Raw genomic sequence first — 19,349 nt, forward strand, 5'->3', positions numbered from 1 at the left:
ATTAACTGAGCCACCCAGGTGCCCATAGACAGTTTTTATATTCTGGGTCAGTGGGAAGTTTGAGGCAGTTCATTTTTATAAAAGACAATGAAATAAATACACTCCAATAATGATTTCCTAAATGCCTATGTGAGAGATGTAGAGCAAAGAGCAGTGGAAGAATGTCTCTTTTTTTATCGTCTGCTCTGCTCCGTACCCCCCCCCAGAATGGACACACTCAGGCTGATTGTAACGTCCTTCCAAGGTCATGAACCCTTAGGTTGTGTCTATGTTGTAGAAGCATACAGACCAATGTGAGTAAGACTCAAAGCTTTTGTCTTGGTTTGCTTAAGGCTATTCAGTATATTATTTATAAGTATTAAACATAATCAAAGAAGGCAAAAATAACAATTAATTGCTTACTTAATGTTAACGTTTATTTATTTTTGAGTGAGAAAGAGCACAAGGGGAGTGTAGGGGCAGAGAGAGAGGGAGACACGGAATCTGAAGCAGGCTCTAGGCTCTGAGCTGTCAGCACAGAGTCTGACGCGGGCGGGGCTCGAACCCATGAACTGTGAGATCATGACCTCAGTGGAAGTCAAATGCTTGACCAACTAAGACACTCAGGTGCCCCAGGAATTTATTTATTAATTAATGAAGTTACTATCAGATTGATAAGAAGCATTTTGTTTCCTAATCCATAAATGTAACACTGAGGTCAGTTAATGAGAGTCTCTGTAATACTGTAGAGATAGATGTTAGGAATGTTGAAGGAATATATTCTTATATTTTTAATTCATGTGCATTTTTTGCTTAATGGCTTAATGAATAAATGTTTATGAGAATGGAAAGAAAGAGGGCCAGCCTTAGATCAACGATGACAGCTGGTGGCATATGAGTCATATCTGATGACTGCTCTGTGTTTGGAACTCAGATCTGATAGAAAAGTAATCTAGTCTGTTTCTCATGCGTATAAGGATCCTATATACAGATGTCGGGAATATATAAGGATTTTGTTGTCAGTCTTTGTGTTCATGAATGTTAATAATTAATAAAGTTATTAATGGTAGAATAAACAAATGAATAAATGAATAAAGGTGAAGAGGTTGAAGTATTGTTCTTTGGTAGATATATAGCGAGGGAGGGGCCCCTGGGTGGCTCAGTCGGTTAAGTGTCCAACTTCAACTCAGGTCATGATCTCATAGTTCATGGGTTCGAGCCCTGCATCAGGCTCTGTGCTGACAGCTCAGAGCCTGGAGCCTGCTTTGGATTCTGTGTCTCCCTCTCTTTCTCTCTCTCTCTGTCCCTACCCTGCTCACACTGTCGCTTTCAAAAATAAATAAACATTAATATAGGGAAAAGTATTAATATACATTAGAATACATATAAAAGGACCAAGTGTATTATGTCTTTGACTACGGTTGATATAAACAATAAAATGCAGTAGTCAGTTATTGTCTGAATTAGTTCCAGATTTGAAGTTTATTTTTAAGGTAAAAATAAGTAAATATTTCCATAAGTTAATAAATACTTAAATGATTATGTGAGTGAGTGTTGGGGTCAGTGGAGAGAAAGTCTAAGCCTTTTCATCACCTTCTCTGGTTGTCTTCAGAATAGATGCTTGAGCTGATTCATTGTCCACTGCGGTCAAGATTATCACGTGACGTTGCTCTTGTGTTAGGAACAAGGAGAGTAATGGTCAAAAATTTCGTTTTGGTTTGGGTCATTTGTTTGTGTTTGTGGTATTATTCAAACATGATAAAAATAATAAAAAGGCTCACCGTGGCTAACTGATAAATACGATATAAAACATGGTGTTCGTTAATTTAATACGTAGCATTGAGATTGATTAATGAGAGAAATATAACCTATGTTGGCAACAATCCCATATTAGGATTTAAGGGTGTTCCAGCATTTTATGCTTCAGTTTTTGCAAATTATACCCATTTTAATATTTTCAAAGAATTAATGATTTAATCACTGCCAATGTAGAAAGGAAGGAAGCAAAAGTGGGCCTCTGACGGGCCAGTGATGGCGACTGGCAGTGGATGAGTGATGGGCGATGAGAAATATGTATCTGGATATCTGAGGGCCAACGTAAGAAATCATCCACTCCTTCTGTTCTATTGGATCCTGTAGGTAGATGTTAGGAACATACGAAGATCATGTTCTTATTTTGAGTTTGTAGATTTGGGTTTGTCATTATTGGTACATTCATGATAGAGACATTACAGAAATATACATAATAGGTAAAAGAGAGAGAGAGAGAGAAGGATTATTCAACTATGAACTATGTATATATGGTGAGGCAAGAAGTATTAATAAAATTGGAAATACATATGTTCATTAAGAAGTAAGTGGAAAAACGGTGTTATCTCCTTAGCTCAGAGTTACATAGACAAGTAAGGGTCTAGTCTTTCTGAGCCGGTGTCAAGTTTGAGGTTGTTCCTTTTATTAAGAGAAAAATCTATTCATGGCATGAAATATTTATAAAGACCTAAATGAGTGAATAAATGAGATGTGAGACACGGGGGTCAATGGAGAGACAAGGTCTTAAGTTTCTTTTTTTTAACCATTAACTGTGCTTTGTACTTCTCAGAATGGACACACCTGAGCTGACTAAGCATTGTTTCGTGGTGGCGAGCTCGTGATTGCGTCTGTGTGTTAGAAGCACAGAGACCAATGTGAGTCAAGTTCTTGTCTCAGTTTCAGCTATGTTTTTTTTTTAATATATGAAATTTATTGTCAAATTGGTTTCCATACAACACCCAGTGCTCATCCCAAAAGGTGCCCTCCTCAATACCCATCACCCACCCTCTCCTCCCTCCCACCCTCCATCAACCCTCAGTTTGTTCTCAGTTTTTAACAGTCTCTTATGCTTTGGCTCTCTCCCACTCTAACCTCTTTTTTTTTTTTTTCCTTCCCCTCCCCCATGGGTTTCTGTTAAGTTTCTCAGGATCCACATAAGAGTGAAACCATATGGTATCTGTCTTTCTCTGTATGGCTTATTTCACTTAGCATCACACTCTCCAGTTCCATCCACGTTGCTACAAAAGGCCATATTTCATTTTTTCTCATTGCCACATAGTATTCCATTGTGTATATAAACCACAATTTCTTTATCCATTCATCAGTTGATGGACATTTAGGCTCTTTCCTTAATTTGGCTATTGTTGAGAGTGCTGCTATAAACATTGGGGTACGAGTGCCCCTATGAGTTTTTTTTTTTTTAAAGGCTGGTCAGTGTGCCATATAGAGTCAAAAGTAGCGAACCATAGCCTAGTGATAATATTGAATTCATATGAAGCATTATGTTAATGATTACATGCAGGAAATTTAAGGTAATTAATGAAAGATATATTGATGAGAGAATGATTCTATATACAAATGAGGAGTATTGTCACTCTTGAGTTTTCTGACTAATAGGATTTTAAATTATTGTTAATGAATTTGTGAGTCAGTCCATGAACAATGTAGAGCTGAATGAAGGAAAAAAGGGACAAGATTGGATCGATGATGGCCACTGGTGGTGTATGTTATGAGTCGTTTGCGATGAATACGTATCTGGAACTCTGACGTCCAACACAATAGAAATGTAGTCTGTTCCCATTGTTTGATGGGATCTTCTACACAGATGTCAGAAATATATGAGGATCTTGTTTTTAGTTGTGTTCACGCATTTTTATACTACTACTGTATTTGGATAAATGATTTGTAAGTAAATCTCCTCTATAATCCTGTTTTTGGTCTTTTATGTTCATACATTCTATTTTTTAATTGGGCCAATGACATAATAAATAAATAAATGAATAAACAAACAAATAAATAAATAAGAAGTGGGTGAAATATCATCTAATTACAAAAATACGTGGTTAAATAAGAAAGGCTATCAATATATTTTGAAAACAAATGCCTATTAGGGAATATACGGCATAGTGGTGTCCTTCTTTGAGTAGCAGTCAGTGTTCATGCTATCAGCTACAAGATTGATTTGGTTTATTTTCCTAAGAAAAATAAAATATACATTATCCCAACTTAATGCTTATTAATGACTGAGTGAATGAAATGTGGAACGCAGGGGGACCAGTGATCATAAATTCTCAATGTTTTTATCGTCTGCTCTGTCTTGTACTCCTTAGAATGGTCCCACTTGGCTGGTTTAGCCATTCCACCATAGTCATGAGCTCTGTGCTTGCATCTATGTGTTAAGAGCACAGAGAACAATGGAATAGTCAAAATTCTTTGCTTGGTTTTGTGGTCTTTTAAAAAAGGTTTTCATTGCATGATTAGACGTGTGATATAAAGTCAGTGCTCACAACCGTAGTCAGATAGTAAATTTGAGGCTTATGTGAAGCATTATATTAATTAGTCTATAAAGGAAACATTTTGGTTAATTAGTGAAAGATATCGCCAGTAGGAAATAATTCTAAAGGCAAAAGTTAGAGATATTTAAGGATCTTAGTTTTTGTGGTCTCTAAGCGTTTATTTTCTTGTTATTAGTTAACAAGATATATAATACAAGATATATAAAAAAAGATATATAATTTGATGAATTAATCAATAAAAACATGTCGACAGCGATGATGAAGACCAAGCATGAGGCAATGATGATGCCTGCTCATGTATGAGCCTGGAACTCTGGGGCGAACGTGAAAATTAATTAGTCTGTTTTTCCTTTTGGAATCCCTTTGGTGAAGGAATGTCTGGAATGTACAAAGATCGTATTCTCATATAGTTATTTTGTGGGCATAGATTTGTCGTTAGTAACGGAATAATGGCGGGACTATTGAAAAGCAACTATGTAAGGACAGGAGAGGGTGAAGCCTTCTCTACCTATTAAAGTTTGTGGTGAGGCAGGAGATGTTAGTAGTCACCACTGAAAACAGCGACGCCCGTTAAGAGATACATAGACAAAGGTCCCACCTCTTTGAGGCCACATATACTCTGATAAGGAAGAGTGAATTTTATTCTTTTTGGTAGTGAAATTGAGTGTTTCCTTGTGTAAGATAAGAATATATACATATTGAAAAAAACAAATGCTGAATATATGAAATGTGGAGCGCAAGGATCAATGGCAGTTAGGTCTCAATTTTTTCTGTCACTTGCTCTGCTTTGTGGTCCTCAGAATGGATATCCCCGAGCTGATTAAAGCATCTTCCATGGCCATGATCTCCTGGTTGCCTCTAACGTGAGTAATAGTTAAAATTCTTTTCTCATTTCCCGGTGTTTTTGTAAAGGTGATTCACTTTATTGTTAAGATGTGTGAAAGACAATTTAAAATGGCAGCCGTATCTCAGTGATAAATATGGAACATATGAAACATTGATTAATCCATGTGTAGAAAACTGAGGGTAATCAATAAAAGAGATACATTGATGTGGGTTAGGGGATACAGAGCCTCTCCTATCGTATTGGTTATCATAGCATTTAGAAACTACTAATGAGGTCATGTTTTGATCAGTCAATAAAAGAAATGGATGAAGAAAAAGAGGGACAACATTGGATCGATGATGACCACTGGTGGCGTATGAGCCTTATGCGATGAATACCTGTCTGGAGGAACTCTGAGGTCCAACACAAGAGATGTGGTCCTTCTCTTCATGCATTTTCATTGTTTGCATTGGGTGATCGAAATGCAGTTACAATGACAATTGGATGATCGAAACATCCGTGTGGAAATACATATTTCAAAAAGCTGAATTGTAGAAGGCTTGTTCAATTTAAAAAATATGTGGGAGGCAAGAAATACTATTAATATATTTTGAAACACTGAGGTCCAAAGAGAAATAAATGGTACATGAATGTAAGCTCTTTGGAGAACAAATTATAACAATGTTTATGTTCTGGGTCAGTGGGAAGTTCAAAGTAGTTCGTTTTCTTAAGAGGAAAATGAAATAGACTCCAAATAATGATTGCCTAAATGCCTGCCTAAATGAAAGATGTAAATCAAGGGTAAATGGAAGAATGTCTCATTTTTCATCATCTGCTCTGCTCTGTACTCCTCAGAATGGATGCACTCAAGCTGATCGTAACATTCCTCCAAGGTCGTGAGCCCTCAGGTTGCATCTATGTTGTAGGAGCGTGGAGACCACGTGAGTAATAGAGTTCTTGTCTTGGGTTTGAGTGGCTCGTTTAAGGTTATTTACTGTATTCTTCAAAATATCCAAAAGTGTTATTGAAAAATTTATCAAAGAAGATAAAATATGCCAATGTTTTATACACACACACACACACACACACACACACATACACACACATATGTGTGTGTGTATATATATATATAAAACATTAGGTTATATATATATGTATATTAGTCTCTGTAGAATATATATATACACACACACACACACACACACACACACACACACACACACATATTACCACAGAGACTAATCTGTTTTACTAGCTGACCTTAGTGTTACATTTATAGATTGGTCAACATAACGCTTCATATCAACCTAATGTTTATATATATATATATATATTTATATATATATATATATATATATATATAATGTTTTATATATATATATATATATAAGATTACATTGACTAATGCATAAATTTAATTTAGGATTATTAATGAAACAGGCATATTGATGCGAAAATGACTCTAGATACATATTCGGGATATCAATGCCTTCTTGGGGCTTTGTGAATCACAGTTTTAAAATTATAGTGAGTGAATTCATTAGTCAATAAACAATGGAGAAATAAAGAAGAGGGGAGGTACAGTATTGGATCCCTGATGACTACTGGTGGCGCATGAGTCCTACATGGTGAATGCGTGTCTACAACTCTGAAGGTCCAGCAGAAAGAGGATTTGCTTCATTGCCCCTGTTGGAAATGATCCTGTAGACAGGTGTCAGGAATGTTCAAGGATCTCGGTTTTGTTTTCATGTTCATGCGTTTTTGTTTCTATTTTTATAATTGGATCAATGAAATAATAAATATGAAAGTAAATATAAAGGGGGTGAAATATTGTCCAATTATAAAAAATACGGGTTTAGGCAAGAAATGCTATTGATTTTATAGACAAATGGTTTCTATAGAAGGAGGCCGAGGTCAATACAAATCATTACAAAGATCCTACTTCGGAATTGATTTCATAGATGTAGATATGTTATTAATGGAATAACGATAGAAGCATTAAGTAAGTATAAATAAAAATTAAAGAAAAATAGGGTGAAACCTTGCCTAACTGGACATATGTGGTGAGGTAAAAAATATTAATAAACCCGCAGACATTGATGCCCATGAAAAATAAGTAGATCACGGTGTATCACCTCTTTGTTTAAGAATCCTACAGGCATTGATTTGTAAGAGTCAGTTGTGTTGTTCTGGGTCAGTCTTAAGGTTAAGTTTTCATTATGTTGGGATAGATATATGATACATAATAAAATATAAATCTTATATATAAAACAATGAAATGTATTGTCAGTCTCAAGGTTAAGTTTTTCATTATGTTAGGACAGATATATAATATATGCTATATGATATATAATATATAATAAAATATAGATCTTATACATAAAAATAAAATGTATTTAGTTTTTATAAATACATAAATACATAAAACACAAAATAAGTAAAAATATATTTTATTTTTTCATATATTTTATTTTATGTATTTATATATTTATATTATACCTTATATATGTAACATATATAACCATATTGAAAATATTTTTAACCATATTTGAAAATATTTAACAATTTATGCATTCTATATATTTATATAGTTAAGTATGTTATTATTTATATACATCTTAGTATATATTTATGTATAATATAGAAAATTTTATTTACATTTAAAATATATATTTTATTCATTTACTTATTTATTTTTAAATGTTGATTTTTGAGAGAGAGAGCACACTTGTGTGGAGGACACATGCGCGCACACACACACACACACACACACACACACACACAAGCGGAGGAAGGGCAGAGAGAGAGGGAGACACAGAATCCAAAGCAGGCTCCAAGCTCTGAGCTGTCAGCACAGAGCCCGACATGGCGCTTGAACTCATGAACTGTGAGATCATGACCTGAGCTGAAGTTGGATGCTTAACCAATTGAGCCACCCAGGAGCCCCTAAAATATATATTTTATATATAATGATAAAAATTAAATATCTAAATCCTGAGTCTAGGAAATTAATAGCAAGTATCAATGGCAGTTCAATCTCAATTTTTTTCATCACTTGCTCTGCTCTGTTCTCAGAATGGGTGCATTTGGGCTAATTTCATATCTTCATGGGCACAAGCTCTGTGGTTGCCTCTGTATAGTTGGGGGATGCAGAGTCATGTGAGTTACAGTTGAAGTTATTTTCTTGGTTACGTGGGTTTTTTTTCAAAGGTAATTCACTGTCCTGTTTAAAAGGACAAAATATAATTAAAGAAGGCAGTGTATTTCAGTGATAAGTATGGGCTATATGAAAATTATATTAATTAACCCACCTGTGGAAAACTGAGGATAATTAATGAAAGAGATACACTGATGTGGGAATAATCTATGTACAGATTAGGAATATAATAATTCTCTTTGGGGTTTGGTGAATCACAGTGTTTAGAAATTGTTAGTAGTGAATGAATAATTTAATCATTAGGCAAATAGAAATGATTGAAGGCAATGAGGGAGAATATTGGATCGATGATGACCACTGGTGGCATATGAGTCATTCATGATAAATGCGTGTCTGGAACTCTGAGGTCCAACAGAAGAAATTTAGTCCATTCCCGTATTTTGAAGGGGTCCTCTAGACACATGTCAGGAATATACAAGGATCTCATTTTTGGTCTTACCGTTCATGCATTTTCATGCTATTATTATAATTGGATAAATGAGAGAATCTACAAATAAATCTATCAATTAATATGAATGGAGTGATGCGTTGTCCAATTATAAAAATATGTGATTATGCAAGAAATACTATTAATGCACCGTGAAAACCCTGGGGCTCATTTGAAGTAAATGGTACATGACCTTTCCCGGAATGACTAATGATGCCATAGATAGCAGAAGTCATAGACAATGTTCAGATTCTGGGTCAGTGGTAAAATCACACTTGTTTGTTTTCTGAAGAGAAAAAAGTATTTATACCAAATTAATGCTGGCCTAAGTGCTTTACTAAATGAAAAGTGAAAAGCAACAATCACTGGAGAAAATGTCTCACACGTTTTTATCCTCTGCCCTGCCCCGTACTCCTCAGAACAGACACATTGTGCCAGATTTAAGGATTCTTCCCTGATCACGAGCTCTATCTAGGGTTGCAGCTCTGTTACGGGAGTCTGGAGACCAATGTGAGTAATCATCAAAGTTCTTATCTTTGTTCCTCGGTTTTGTTTGAGGATATTCATTGTATTGGTAAAAGGTATGAAATATAATCAAAGCATGTGAACTGTATCCTAGTAACAATTACGGGATTAGTATGAAGCATTACTTTGATTAATACAGACGTGAGAAGCTGATGATAGTTAATGACAGAGATCTTTTGTTGTGAGAATGATTCTAGTCGCATAAGAGGGATAGCAAGGCCTTGTTTTTAATACTACAGTTTCAAAATTATAATTAGTGAATTACTGAATTAATCAATAAACAATATAGAACTAAATGGAGAGACAGTGGTGTTCCTTGGATCAGTGATGATAACTGCCAGGGTAGGAGTCATGCGTGATGAAAGATGTGTGTGTGGAACCCCGAGGTCCAACAGAAAAGAAATGTGAGTGTTTTCCGTGCAAAGAGTTCCTCACTTTATTGTTATCTGCTCTGATCTGTACTCCTCAGAATGGACCCACTTGAGCCGATGTAAGCCTCTTCTGAGGCATGCGGTCTCCAGTTGCATCCATGTTGTTAGGAACATTGGAGACCAGTGTGAGTAATGTCAATGCTTGAGCTTAGGTGGTTTCTTTAAGGGTATTCCCTGTGTTATTCCAAATATTAAATACAGTCAAAGAAGGCAAAATCCACCAGTGTTAAATACCAGATTGATATGGCACATTAAGTTGATGAATCCATTAATGTAAATCTTGAGGTCAGCTTTTGAAACAAAGAGTTAGTCTCTGGAAAAGTTTGGAGAGATAAAGGCTGTTAAGGGATCTTGTATTTATGTGTTTTTAATTCTGCGTACTTATGAATTTTGTGAAGCCGTAAGCAAATGTTTATGAGAATAACAAGAAAGAGGCCTAATCATGAACAGTGATGGTGAATGGTGGTGGATGAGTCACGGACAATGAATACTACATGTCTGGATTCCGAGGTCCAGTATAATACGTAGTGTATTCTGTTTATTTAATCCTATAGACAGATGTTAGGTTTATGTCCAATATAGGCACTTGGCTGATAGCCTTTGATTTATTATTGTTAATGGACAAATTGTAGGACTATGAAAGAAATACAAATAATAAATAAGAAAGGGTGAAGCATTGTTCAACTATGAACATATGTGGGCAGGCATGAGATATTATTAACACAATTGAAAACACTGAAACTCATTAAGGAATAGATGGATTAGGAGTGTCACCTGTTTGACCAAGGATCATGTTGACACAGGTAGTTAAGAGTCAGTTTTTTGTTGTGGACCTATTTCAAGTTTGCTGCTGTTTATTTTGTTAAGATGAAAGTATTTACACAAGGAATCATTATAAATTCCTGAGTGAGTGGGTAAAAAAATGTGGAAATATAGGATCAATGGAAATAAAAATGTAACTTTTTTTTTTTTAATCAGTTATGCTTTGTTCTTCTCAGAACGGACACACTTGACCTGATTCAAGTAGCACGACCCGGTGGCAGAGGGACCGTTGTGCGTAAGAGTCGGAGTTCTTGTCTGGCTTTCAGTGATTTTTTTTTTTTTTTGCAGGGTGTTCACTGTGTTTTTGAAAAGTGCCATATTGAATAAAGATGGTCAGCTGTAGCCCTGCGTATAAACGTTGAAATGATATGAAATGTAAAAACATAGGATATTTAAAGAAAGCGATATATAGACATGGAAAAATTTCTATGTACAGAATAGGGACTTCAGGGCTGTCTTTGGTGATAACTGGGTTTCAAAATAATTAGTGAATTAATGAATTAGCCAATAAACACTGTAGAAATGAACAAATAGGGACAACACTGGATCAATGATGACCACTGATGGCATATGAGTCATCCATGATGAATATGTGTCTGGAACTCTGAGGTCCAACACAGATGGATTCTGGTCCATTGCCCCTGTTTCGAGTGATCCTATAGACACATGTCAGGAATACACAAGCAACTTCTCTTGGCCTTTACATTCATGCACTTCTATTTTTTTTAATATATTTTTTTAAATTTTTTTTAACATTTATTTTATTTTTGAGACAGAGCATGAATGGGGGGGAGGGGCAGAGAGAGAGGGAGACACAGAATCGGAAGCAGGCTCCAGGCTCTGAGCCATCAGCCCAGAGCCCGACGCGGGGCTCGAACTCACGGACCGTGAGATCGTGACCTGAGCTGAAGTCGGACGCTTAACCGACTGAGCCACCCAGGCGCCCCCATGCACTTCTATTTTTATAATTAGTTCAATTAAATCATCAATGAGCATATATATAAATAACGATGAAGGTAGTGGAACTTTGCCCAATTAATGAAATGTGTGGCTTGGCGAGAAATGCTATTACTACATATTGAAAACAAAGATCTTTTATGAAAGGTACATACACATCTATTTTGTGACAATTATATATCTGTATGTAATAGTTTCCTGTCAGGGACAAGATCAATATTGTTCATTCACTTCAGAAAAAATATAAAATATACATTATCCCAAATCACTACCTGCCTACATGACTGAATGAAAGATGGACACGGGGATGAATGAACACAAGGTCTCCATCTTTTATCATCATCTGCTTTGTCTTGTCCACCTTAGAATGGTCCCACTCGGCTGATTTAGACATTCCTCCATAGTCACGAGCCCTATGGATGCATCTGTGTGTGAAGAGCACAGAACAAAACGTGAGTAATCGTCAGAATTCTTTTCTTGGTTTTGTGGTTTAAAAAAAATGTCTTCGCATTATTAAAAAGTGTGAAATATGATCAGTAATTTCCAAACCTGTTAAAAAGAAAAATGATATTAATAGGAAGCAGTATATTAATTTGGAAATTTTGAGGGCATTGAGGAAATATATGTCTGCGTGAAGCAATTCTATACACAGATATTAGAGATATTCAAGGGTCTAGTTTCAAATTTTTGACCTCCTAGGTACTCATCATTATTATTATTATTATTATTTTAATGTTTAGTTTATTTTTGAGAGAGAGAGAGAGACAGAGCACAAGCAGGGGAGGGGCAGAGAAAGAGGGAGACACAGAATCCGAAGCAGGCTCCAGGCTGTGAGCCGTTGGCAAAGAGCCTGATGTGGGGCTCAAACCCACGAGCCGTGAGATCATGACCTGAGCTGAAGTCGGAGGCTCAACCGACTGAGCCACCCAGGCGCCCCCTTATTTTATTATTAATAGTGAATTGAATTAATAAAAACACGTAGACATGATTGAAGATAATCAGGGATATACCTGGATAAATGATAACAAGTGGAGGCATAGGAGTCTTGGGTGATGAACCTTCCACGTCCGGAACTCTGAGGTCCAGCACAGAAGAAATCTAGTCCTTTCTCCCCATTTGAAGTGATCCTCTAGAGAGATGTCAGGCATATGCGAGGATCATGTTCCTGGCCTTTGTGTACATGAATATTTAAAAGTATTATTATAAAAAATAAATGGTGGAAATATAGAGACCATACTGGTGGATGCCAGAGGGGAGGGGGCCAAGGGAAGGGGTTGAGGGTAAAGGGGAGAGGGAGGTACAGGCTTCCAGTTATGGAATGAGTGAGTCCCAGGAGGTACGGTGTAGGGAACACAGGCAACGTACACAGTATTGTAATAGCGTTGGATGGTGACTGGTGGTATCTCCCATTGTGGTGAGCACAGTGTTACATATATAGAGTTGTAGAGAGTTATCGAATCACTACGTTGTATACTTGAAACTAAAGTAACATTGCGTGTCAACTGTACTTCAGTAGAAAAAAAAATCGATAGTAGGATAAATGAAAATGTAAATGAGCAAATATAAAGAGGGTTGAATACGATTTACGGTTAAAATATATAATAAGGAAATATGACTGGAATGGAAAATAAAATGATCAAATATGTATACGTCTTGAGCGAGAACGACAAGACAGTGTTAATAGTTAGAGTGAGTTAGAACTTTGAGATTGAATTTATTAAGAGAAAAATAAATATTACCACAAATTAATACATGCCCAAGGGACTATGCAAACAAATCGTGGAACCTATGAATCAATGGAGAGAAAGTCTCGACATTTTAGTCTGCTTGGACTGGATGCTGGAAGCGATTTCAGCATGTGCAGTCATCAAAATAGTCATGGTGCCTCTGTGTAAGGAAAGAGACCGAAGTGAGCAATGGCCGACGTTGTCATCTTGGATTTGGTCATTTGTTTAAGGGTCTTTATGGTATTATTAAAAATTATTAAATTAATTTAAAAGTTTATGATGACCTATGATAAATAAGATATCAAACATTATGTTGATTTATGACGTACAGGAATGAGGTCTATTAATGAAAGAAGTATAGTCTGTGGGAAATGATTCTGTAAACTGATGTTAGGGACATTCAAGAATCTGTTCTTGTGTTTTTATGCCAGGTATTATTTTTATTATCATAAACAAATTCATAATTTAATTGATCCAAATGTAGACATGAACAGAGAAAAATAGACTCAGGCAGGGATCAGTGAGGATGGCTGGAAGCATAGGAGTCAAGGATGATGAAAATATGTGTCTGGAACCCTGAGGTCTCATGTGGGACATAATCACTCTCCTTCTTCTGCTGAAATTGGCTCTATGAAGAGATGTCAGGAATACACAAAGATTGTATTCTTGTACTGATTTCATAGACTTAGATTCGTTATTATTAATGGAATAATGATAGAACTATTAAAGAATATAAGTGGAGAAAGTGAAGCCCGGTCCAGTTATGAATATATGTGGTGAGACAAAAGATATCATTAATCATTTTAAAACCACTGATAATCATTAAGAAATTAATGGATCAAATGGCTAAAGATCCTATAGACACTGATGAGGAAGAGTGAGTTTTGTTTTTCTGGGTCAATATTTAGATTGAGTTTCTCCTTTGTAAAGATAAAAATACACATTAAGAAGAAGTAATAAATACCTAATTAATAAAACTCAGAAAGCAAGGATCAATGGTGATTAGGTCTCATTTTTTTTTTTTTTTTACCATTACTCTGTTCTGTATTCCTCAGAACGACGCACTTGAGCTGAGTTAGCATCTTCCATGGCCAAGAGCTCTATGGTTGCCTCTCTATAATAGGACAGAAATTAATGTGAGTGACGGTTGAGGTTATTTTCTTGGTTTCAGTATTCTACTTTAAGGTTATTTGTATAAAGGTGCAAAGAATTTTTAAAGAATGCAAGTATACAATTGCGTAAGTATGGGATACAGTTACAGTAATAAATATGGGATATAGTTAACATTATTTTGATAGATGTATATAAGAAAAACAGGTAATAATGAGAAACATGGAAGTGAGAATAGTTCTATATATAGACTACGGACACAAAGACTCTTCTTGGGTTTTTATGAATGATAGCATTTAAAATTGTTATTAGTGAAATAATTCTATAATCAATAAACCCGTAGAAATGAATGAAGAAAATAAGGGACAATATTGGATCGATGATGACCAGTGATGGCGTATGAGTCATATATGATGAATACGTGTCTGGAACTCTGAGGTCCCATATGAAAGAAATCTAGTTCAGTACCTCTATTTGAATTGACCCTTCAAACTGGACATCAGGAATGTACAAAGAAAAATCGCATCATTATGATTTGGAATTGACAGCCAATGGACCATTTTGTCAAGTGTGTTTTGTCTCTGATGCAAAGGTGGTAATAGAACATTATAAGTTACAGCCAGTTGTTGTGTGAGTCACTTCCACATTTGACATTTGATTTATTAAGAAGAAATATATTAACATAGTAAATACCTGAACGACTACATAAATGAATGGTATAATCTATGAATCAATGGATAAACATCTTGATTTTTTGTCATCTGCTCTGCTCTTTGCTCTCAGAATGGACACACTTGAGCTGATTTAAGGATTAACCCACAGTCATCATGTTTATGTTGGCATCTCCCTGTTAGGAGCATGGAGATCAATGTGAATCATAGTCAAAATTCTTCTCTTGGTTTAAGCGGTACAGAGAAGGCCAACCATGCCAATGTGCAGTATTGGATTGATATGAAACATTAAAATGGTTAATCCCTAAAGAAACAAACACTAAGTTCAGTTAATCAAAAGGATTTAGTCTATTTATATATGATATTATTGAGAAATGTTAGGGATATTGAAGGATCTTCTTTTTTGGTGTGATTTATGCATATTTCTTTATTAATGAATTAGTAAAGAAGCGCAGATGAGAGTGGACAGAAAGACAGCCAATCATGGACCAGTGATGATGACTGCTGGCGTCTGACTCATGGAAGATGAATAATGAGTGCGGAACACTGAGGGCCAACCCAAAAGGAACCTAGTCTATTCCCCGTATTTCCAGTCATACTATAGGCAGAGGTCTAGAGGCAGGACTATAATCTTTTTCTTGGTCTTTGTGTTCATGAATTATAAAACTATAACTACGAAAGAATCAATGGCAGAATAAATTAGCAAATGTATAAATGAATAAAGGTGAAGAGGATGAAGCATTGTTCTTTACTAAAATATATAGTCAGGGAAATGAATATTAATATTCACTGGAATGGATAATAAATGGGCCAAGTGTATTACATATTTGAGTACTTGTGACATGGATGGTGATAGGTAGTAGCGTATCACCCCGAGTCAGTTGTGAGTTTGAGGTTTGTTGTATTGAGAGGAAAATAAATATTACCACAAATTAATAAACGCTTAAATGACTAAGGACATGAAAGATGAAAATTGTGGGTCAGTGGGGACAGCGTCTCATTTTGTAAAAATCATTGTGTCTTCTTGGTACTCTTCAGAATGGACGCACTGATCTGATTTTAGCTTCTGCCGTGCTTCAAATTGTGTTGTCTCTGTCAGGAGAGAGAACAAAGTGAGTAACAGTCAAAGATCTTAGCTTGGTTTTAATCATTTGTTTAAGAGTGTTTCCGGCATTGTTAAAAAGCATTAAACATCATAAAAAAGTTATCCAAGGCACAATAATAGATTTAATAGGAAACATTCTTACTGTTGATTAATCAAAGAAATGGAAAAAATATGGTGTATATGGGAAAGGATTCTATAGAACAGCGTTAAGGATATTCAAGGATCTCATGCTCATGTTTTCTTGAATAATGTCTCTGAATTAATGATTTAATTGAGGACAAATGTAAAACAAATGAAGAGAGTGAGGATCTAGAATGGACCAGTAATGATGACTGGTGGTGTACCTCGTCTGTTTCCTGTTTGAAATGATCCATTGGACAGATGTCAAGAATATACAGATACCAGGTTCTTATTTTAGATTCACAAATTTCGATTTACTATTACTAATGAATCAATGGTAGAACCATTAAACAAATATAAATATATAAGTAAAGAAGAGGATGAAGTGATTTTCAATTATAAACATATGTAATGAGGCAAAAAATATTATTAATAAAAATTGAAAACACTGATGTTCATAAAGAAATAGATGGAGTAAGAACGTTGTCTCTCATTTAAGATCATGTTGGGGCGCCTGGGTGGCTCAGTCGGTTGAGCAACCGACTTCGGCTCAGGTCATGATCTCACGGTTTGTGAGTTCGAGCCCCGCGTCGGGCCCTGTGCTGAAAGCTCAGAGCCTGGAGCCTGCTTCGGATTCTGTATCCCCCTCTCTCTCTGCCCCTCCCGCACTCATGCTCTGTCTCTCTCTGTCTCGGAGATAAATAAACATAAAAAATAATTTTAAAAAAAAGATCATGTAGACACTGTTTAGTAGGAGTCAATTTTCTTGTTCTCGATCATATCCAAGGTTGAGATGATTCCTCTTGTTAAGAGAAAAAACATATTTATGAAAAATTAATAAATGTACCAATGAGTAACTGAAATGCAGAACTCAAGGGTCAGTAGAGATAAGATCTGTTTTGGTTTTTGTTCTTTTGTTGTTAACTAATCACCTGTTCTGCTCTGTACTCCTCAGAATGGACACACCTGAGCTGATTTAACATCTTTCATGGTCACGAGCTCTATGGTTGCATATGTGTGTTAGGAGCATGGAGACCAGTGTGAGTAATAGTCAAAGTTTCTTGACTATTTGGGTGGTTTGTTTAAGAGTAGTCACCATATTATTAAGAAAACTGTATAGTAGACTGTAGAGTAGTCGTAAGTGTGACATTGAGGTGGTGCCTTATATTGATTGTTGCACGTACATAAAACTGAGGTTAATTACTGAAAGAGATTGATGCAAGAATGATTTTCTATACAGCGTTGGGACATAAAAACCCTTCTTGGGTTTGTGTGAATCGTAATGATTAGAAACTATTATTAGTGAAGTAATGACTAGTGAATAAATAGAAATAAATGAAGAAAAAGAGGGGCAATAACGGATCGATGATGACCACTGGTGGCGTATGAGTCATATGTGAATGAATACGTGTCTGGAACTCTGAGGTCCAATAGAAGAGACATCTAGTCCGTTCCCTTTGTTGAAAAGGATTCTACACGCAGATGTCAGGAATACACAAAGATTTTTTTTTTTTTTTTGGCGGGGGGGGGGGGGTCTCTGTGCTCATGGTTTTTCATTCCATTATTTTAATTGGATAAGTGAGTTGAAAAAAAAAAGAGAGAAAGAAAGAAAGAAGTAAAGAAAGATAAATGAAGTGAAGCAGTGTCTAATTATAAAACTACGTGATCAAACAAGAAATGCTTATTAATATATCTTGAAAACCCTGAAGTCCAATGAGAAATGAGGTGCCTATGACTGTTACCTCTTGGGTAGGGATAATATAGACAGTACAAGTTATAGACAATGTTTATGTTCTGGGTCTGTGGCGAGCTCAAAAGTGGTTTCTTAAGAGAAAATGAAAGAAATATACTTTGAATTAATGATCGCATAAATGACCGTCTGAACTAAAGATGAAAAGCAAACATCAATGGAGAGAAGGTATAATTTTTGTATCACCTGTTCTGATCTGTACTCCTCAGAATGGACTCGCTTGAACTGGTGGAAGCATCTTCCATGGTCCTGAGCTCCTGGTTGCATCTATTTATTAGGAGCATAGAGACCAGTGTGAGTAATAAAGTTCTTGTCTTGGTTTGGGTTTTTTGTTTGTTTGTTTGTTTGTTGAAGAGTGTTCACTGTGTAACAAAGTTGGAAATAAAATCAGATAAGGCCACCTGTAGCCTAGTGATAAACCCAGGATAGATGGGAAGCATTATATCGATGGGTGCATATATGAAAAACTGAAGATATTAATGAAAGACATATACTGATATATGAGAATGATTCTATATACAGATTAAGGATACTAGAGCTCTTTCTCAGTGTTTTGGGAGTCATGGTGTTTAAAAGTACAATCAGTGAGTTAATGAATTCATCAATAATTATTGTAGAAATGAAAAGAGGACGTGGGCTAATCTTGGATCGATGATGACGACCAGTGGCATATGAGTCATATACATGAATATTACGTGTCTGGAACTCTGAGGTCCAACACAAAAGAAATATGGTCCATTTTCTCTTTTTGAAATAATTCTATAAACAGATGTCAGGAGTATGCAAGGATTTTGTCTTGATCTTTGTGTTCATGCATTTGCAAACTATTATCATAACCGGACCAAAAGAAAACACATAAAAAATGTATACAGATGAATAAGGTTAAGCATTATCCAATTATAAAAAAATGTATGGTAAGGCAAGAAATATTGTTGATATATGTTCAAAACACTGATATTCACTAGGAAATAAATGGCATAAGGGTGTTACATTTTAAGGGTGGTACAGGTGCTGTTACTGATAGTCAGGGTTCTGTGTCAGTGACAAGACTGATATTGTTTGCTTAAGGGAAGGTAAAATGTTATCCCAAATAACTTCCCAAATGATTGGCTAAATAAAAATTCAAGAACCAACGCAGATAATGTCTCAACCTATTTTATTACCGCCCCTGCTCTGCACTCCTTAGAATGAATACCCTCAAGCTGATGTAAACATCTTCCACGGCCATGAACTCCATAGTTACATCTCTGCATTACGAGCATGGAGATCAATGTAAGTCGTAGTCAAGGTTGTTGTCTTGGTTTCAGTCTTTTTTTTTTTAAGGCATTCAGGCATTCACTGTATGATTTTAAAAATA

At 35.7% G+C, this 19,349-nt stretch overlaps 1 long non-coding RNA gene and 15 other non-coding genes across 21 annotated transcripts in view; all 16 read left to right on the forward strand.

Moving 5' to 3' along the window:
- LOC109274564 (uncharacterized) overlaps nt 1-19,349 on the forward strand; it is a 28,118-nt gene that overhangs the window by 7,365 nt on the left and 1,404 nt on the right. For 3 of the 6 annotated variants that reach the window (XR_008417340.1, XR_008417344.1, XR_008417341.1), the window contains 8 exons: nt 2,579-2,663; nt 5,105-5,167; nt 5,986-6,071; nt 10,729-10,817; nt 14,292-14,372; nt 15,130-17,282; nt 18,202-18,286; nt 19,179-19,264. This is a non-coding gene — a long non-coding RNA (uncharacterized LOC109274564). The remainder of the gene's footprint in view (nt 1-2,578; nt 2,664-5,104; nt 5,168-5,985; nt 6,072-10,728; nt 10,818-14,291; nt 14,373-15,129; nt 17,283-18,201; nt 18,287-19,178; nt 19,265-19,349) is intronic. The other 3 variants (XR_008417342.1, XR_008417343.1, XR_008417345.1) reach the window with 3 other exon arrangements.
- On the forward strand, nt 847-919 carry LOC128773306 (small nucleolar RNA SNORD113/SNORD114 family). The gene has a single exon (XR_008417579.1). It is a non-coding gene; the product is annotated as a small nucleolar RNA SNORD113/SNORD114 family (small nucleolar RNA).
- LOC128773325 (small nucleolar RNA SNORD113/SNORD114 family) lies at nt 2,001-2,075 on the forward strand. Its single transcript, XR_008417595.1, has one exon. It is a non-coding gene; the product is annotated as a small nucleolar RNA SNORD113/SNORD114 family (small nucleolar RNA).
- On the forward strand, nt 3,486-3,562 carry LOC128773308 (small nucleolar RNA SNORD113/SNORD114 family). The gene has a single exon (XR_008417580.1). It is a non-coding gene; the product is annotated as a small nucleolar RNA SNORD113/SNORD114 family (small nucleolar RNA).
- On the forward strand, nt 5,480-5,554 carry LOC128773302 (small nucleolar RNA SNORD113/SNORD114 family). Its single transcript, XR_008417575.1, has one exon. It is a non-coding gene; the product is annotated as a small nucleolar RNA SNORD113/SNORD114 family (small nucleolar RNA).
- LOC128773305 (small nucleolar RNA SNORD113/SNORD114 family) lies at nt 6,718-6,790 on the forward strand. The gene has a single exon (XR_008417578.1). It is a non-coding gene; the product is annotated as a small nucleolar RNA SNORD113/SNORD114 family (small nucleolar RNA).
- On the forward strand, nt 8,628-8,699 carry LOC128773286 (small nucleolar RNA SNORD113/SNORD114 family). Its single transcript, XR_008417562.1, has one exon. It is a non-coding gene; the product is annotated as a small nucleolar RNA SNORD113/SNORD114 family (small nucleolar RNA).
- LOC128773319 (small nucleolar RNA SNORD113/SNORD114 family) lies at nt 9,617-9,691 on the forward strand. Its single transcript, XR_008417590.1, has one exon. It is a non-coding gene; the product is annotated as a small nucleolar RNA SNORD113/SNORD114 family (small nucleolar RNA).
- On the forward strand, nt 10,173-10,246 carry LOC128773324 (small nucleolar RNA SNORD113/SNORD114 family). Its single transcript, XR_008417594.1, has one exon. It is a non-coding gene; the product is annotated as a small nucleolar RNA SNORD113/SNORD114 family (small nucleolar RNA).
- LOC128773277 (small nucleolar RNA SNORD113/SNORD114 family) lies at nt 11,096-11,167 on the forward strand. The gene has a single exon (XR_008417553.1). It is a non-coding gene; the product is annotated as a small nucleolar RNA SNORD113/SNORD114 family (small nucleolar RNA).
- On the forward strand, nt 12,521-12,595 carry LOC128773310 (small nucleolar RNA SNORD113/SNORD114 family). Its single transcript, XR_008417581.1, has one exon. It is a non-coding gene; the product is annotated as a small nucleolar RNA SNORD113/SNORD114 family (small nucleolar RNA).
- Nucleotides 13,750-13,823, forward strand: LOC128773323 (small nucleolar RNA SNORD113/SNORD114 family). The gene has a single exon (XR_008417593.1). It is a non-coding gene; the product is annotated as a small nucleolar RNA SNORD113/SNORD114 family (small nucleolar RNA).
- Nucleotides 14,719-14,790, forward strand: LOC128773290 (small nucleolar RNA SNORD113/SNORD114 family). The gene has a single exon (XR_008417565.1). It is a non-coding gene; the product is annotated as a small nucleolar RNA SNORD113/SNORD114 family (small nucleolar RNA).
- On the forward strand, nt 15,502-15,574 carry LOC128773314 (small nucleolar RNA SNORD113/SNORD114 family). The gene has a single exon (XR_008417585.1). It is a non-coding gene; the product is annotated as a small nucleolar RNA SNORD113/SNORD114 family (small nucleolar RNA).
- LOC128773297 (small nucleolar RNA SNORD113/SNORD114 family) lies at nt 17,601-17,673 on the forward strand. Its single transcript, XR_008417572.1, has one exon. It is a non-coding gene; the product is annotated as a small nucleolar RNA SNORD113/SNORD114 family (small nucleolar RNA).
- LOC128773296 (small nucleolar RNA SNORD113/SNORD114 family) lies at nt 18,637-18,710 on the forward strand. Its single transcript, XR_008417571.1, has one exon. It is a non-coding gene; the product is annotated as a small nucleolar RNA SNORD113/SNORD114 family (small nucleolar RNA).

Source organism: Panthera pardus, unplaced genomic scaffold (genome assembly GCF_024362965.1).
Source record: "Panthera pardus isolate Hobbes unplaced genomic scaffold, ASM2436296v1 HiC_scaffold_24, whole genome shotgun sequence".
Classification (NCBI taxonomy): Eukaryota; Metazoa; Chordata; class Mammalia; order Carnivora; family Felidae; genus Panthera; species Panthera pardus.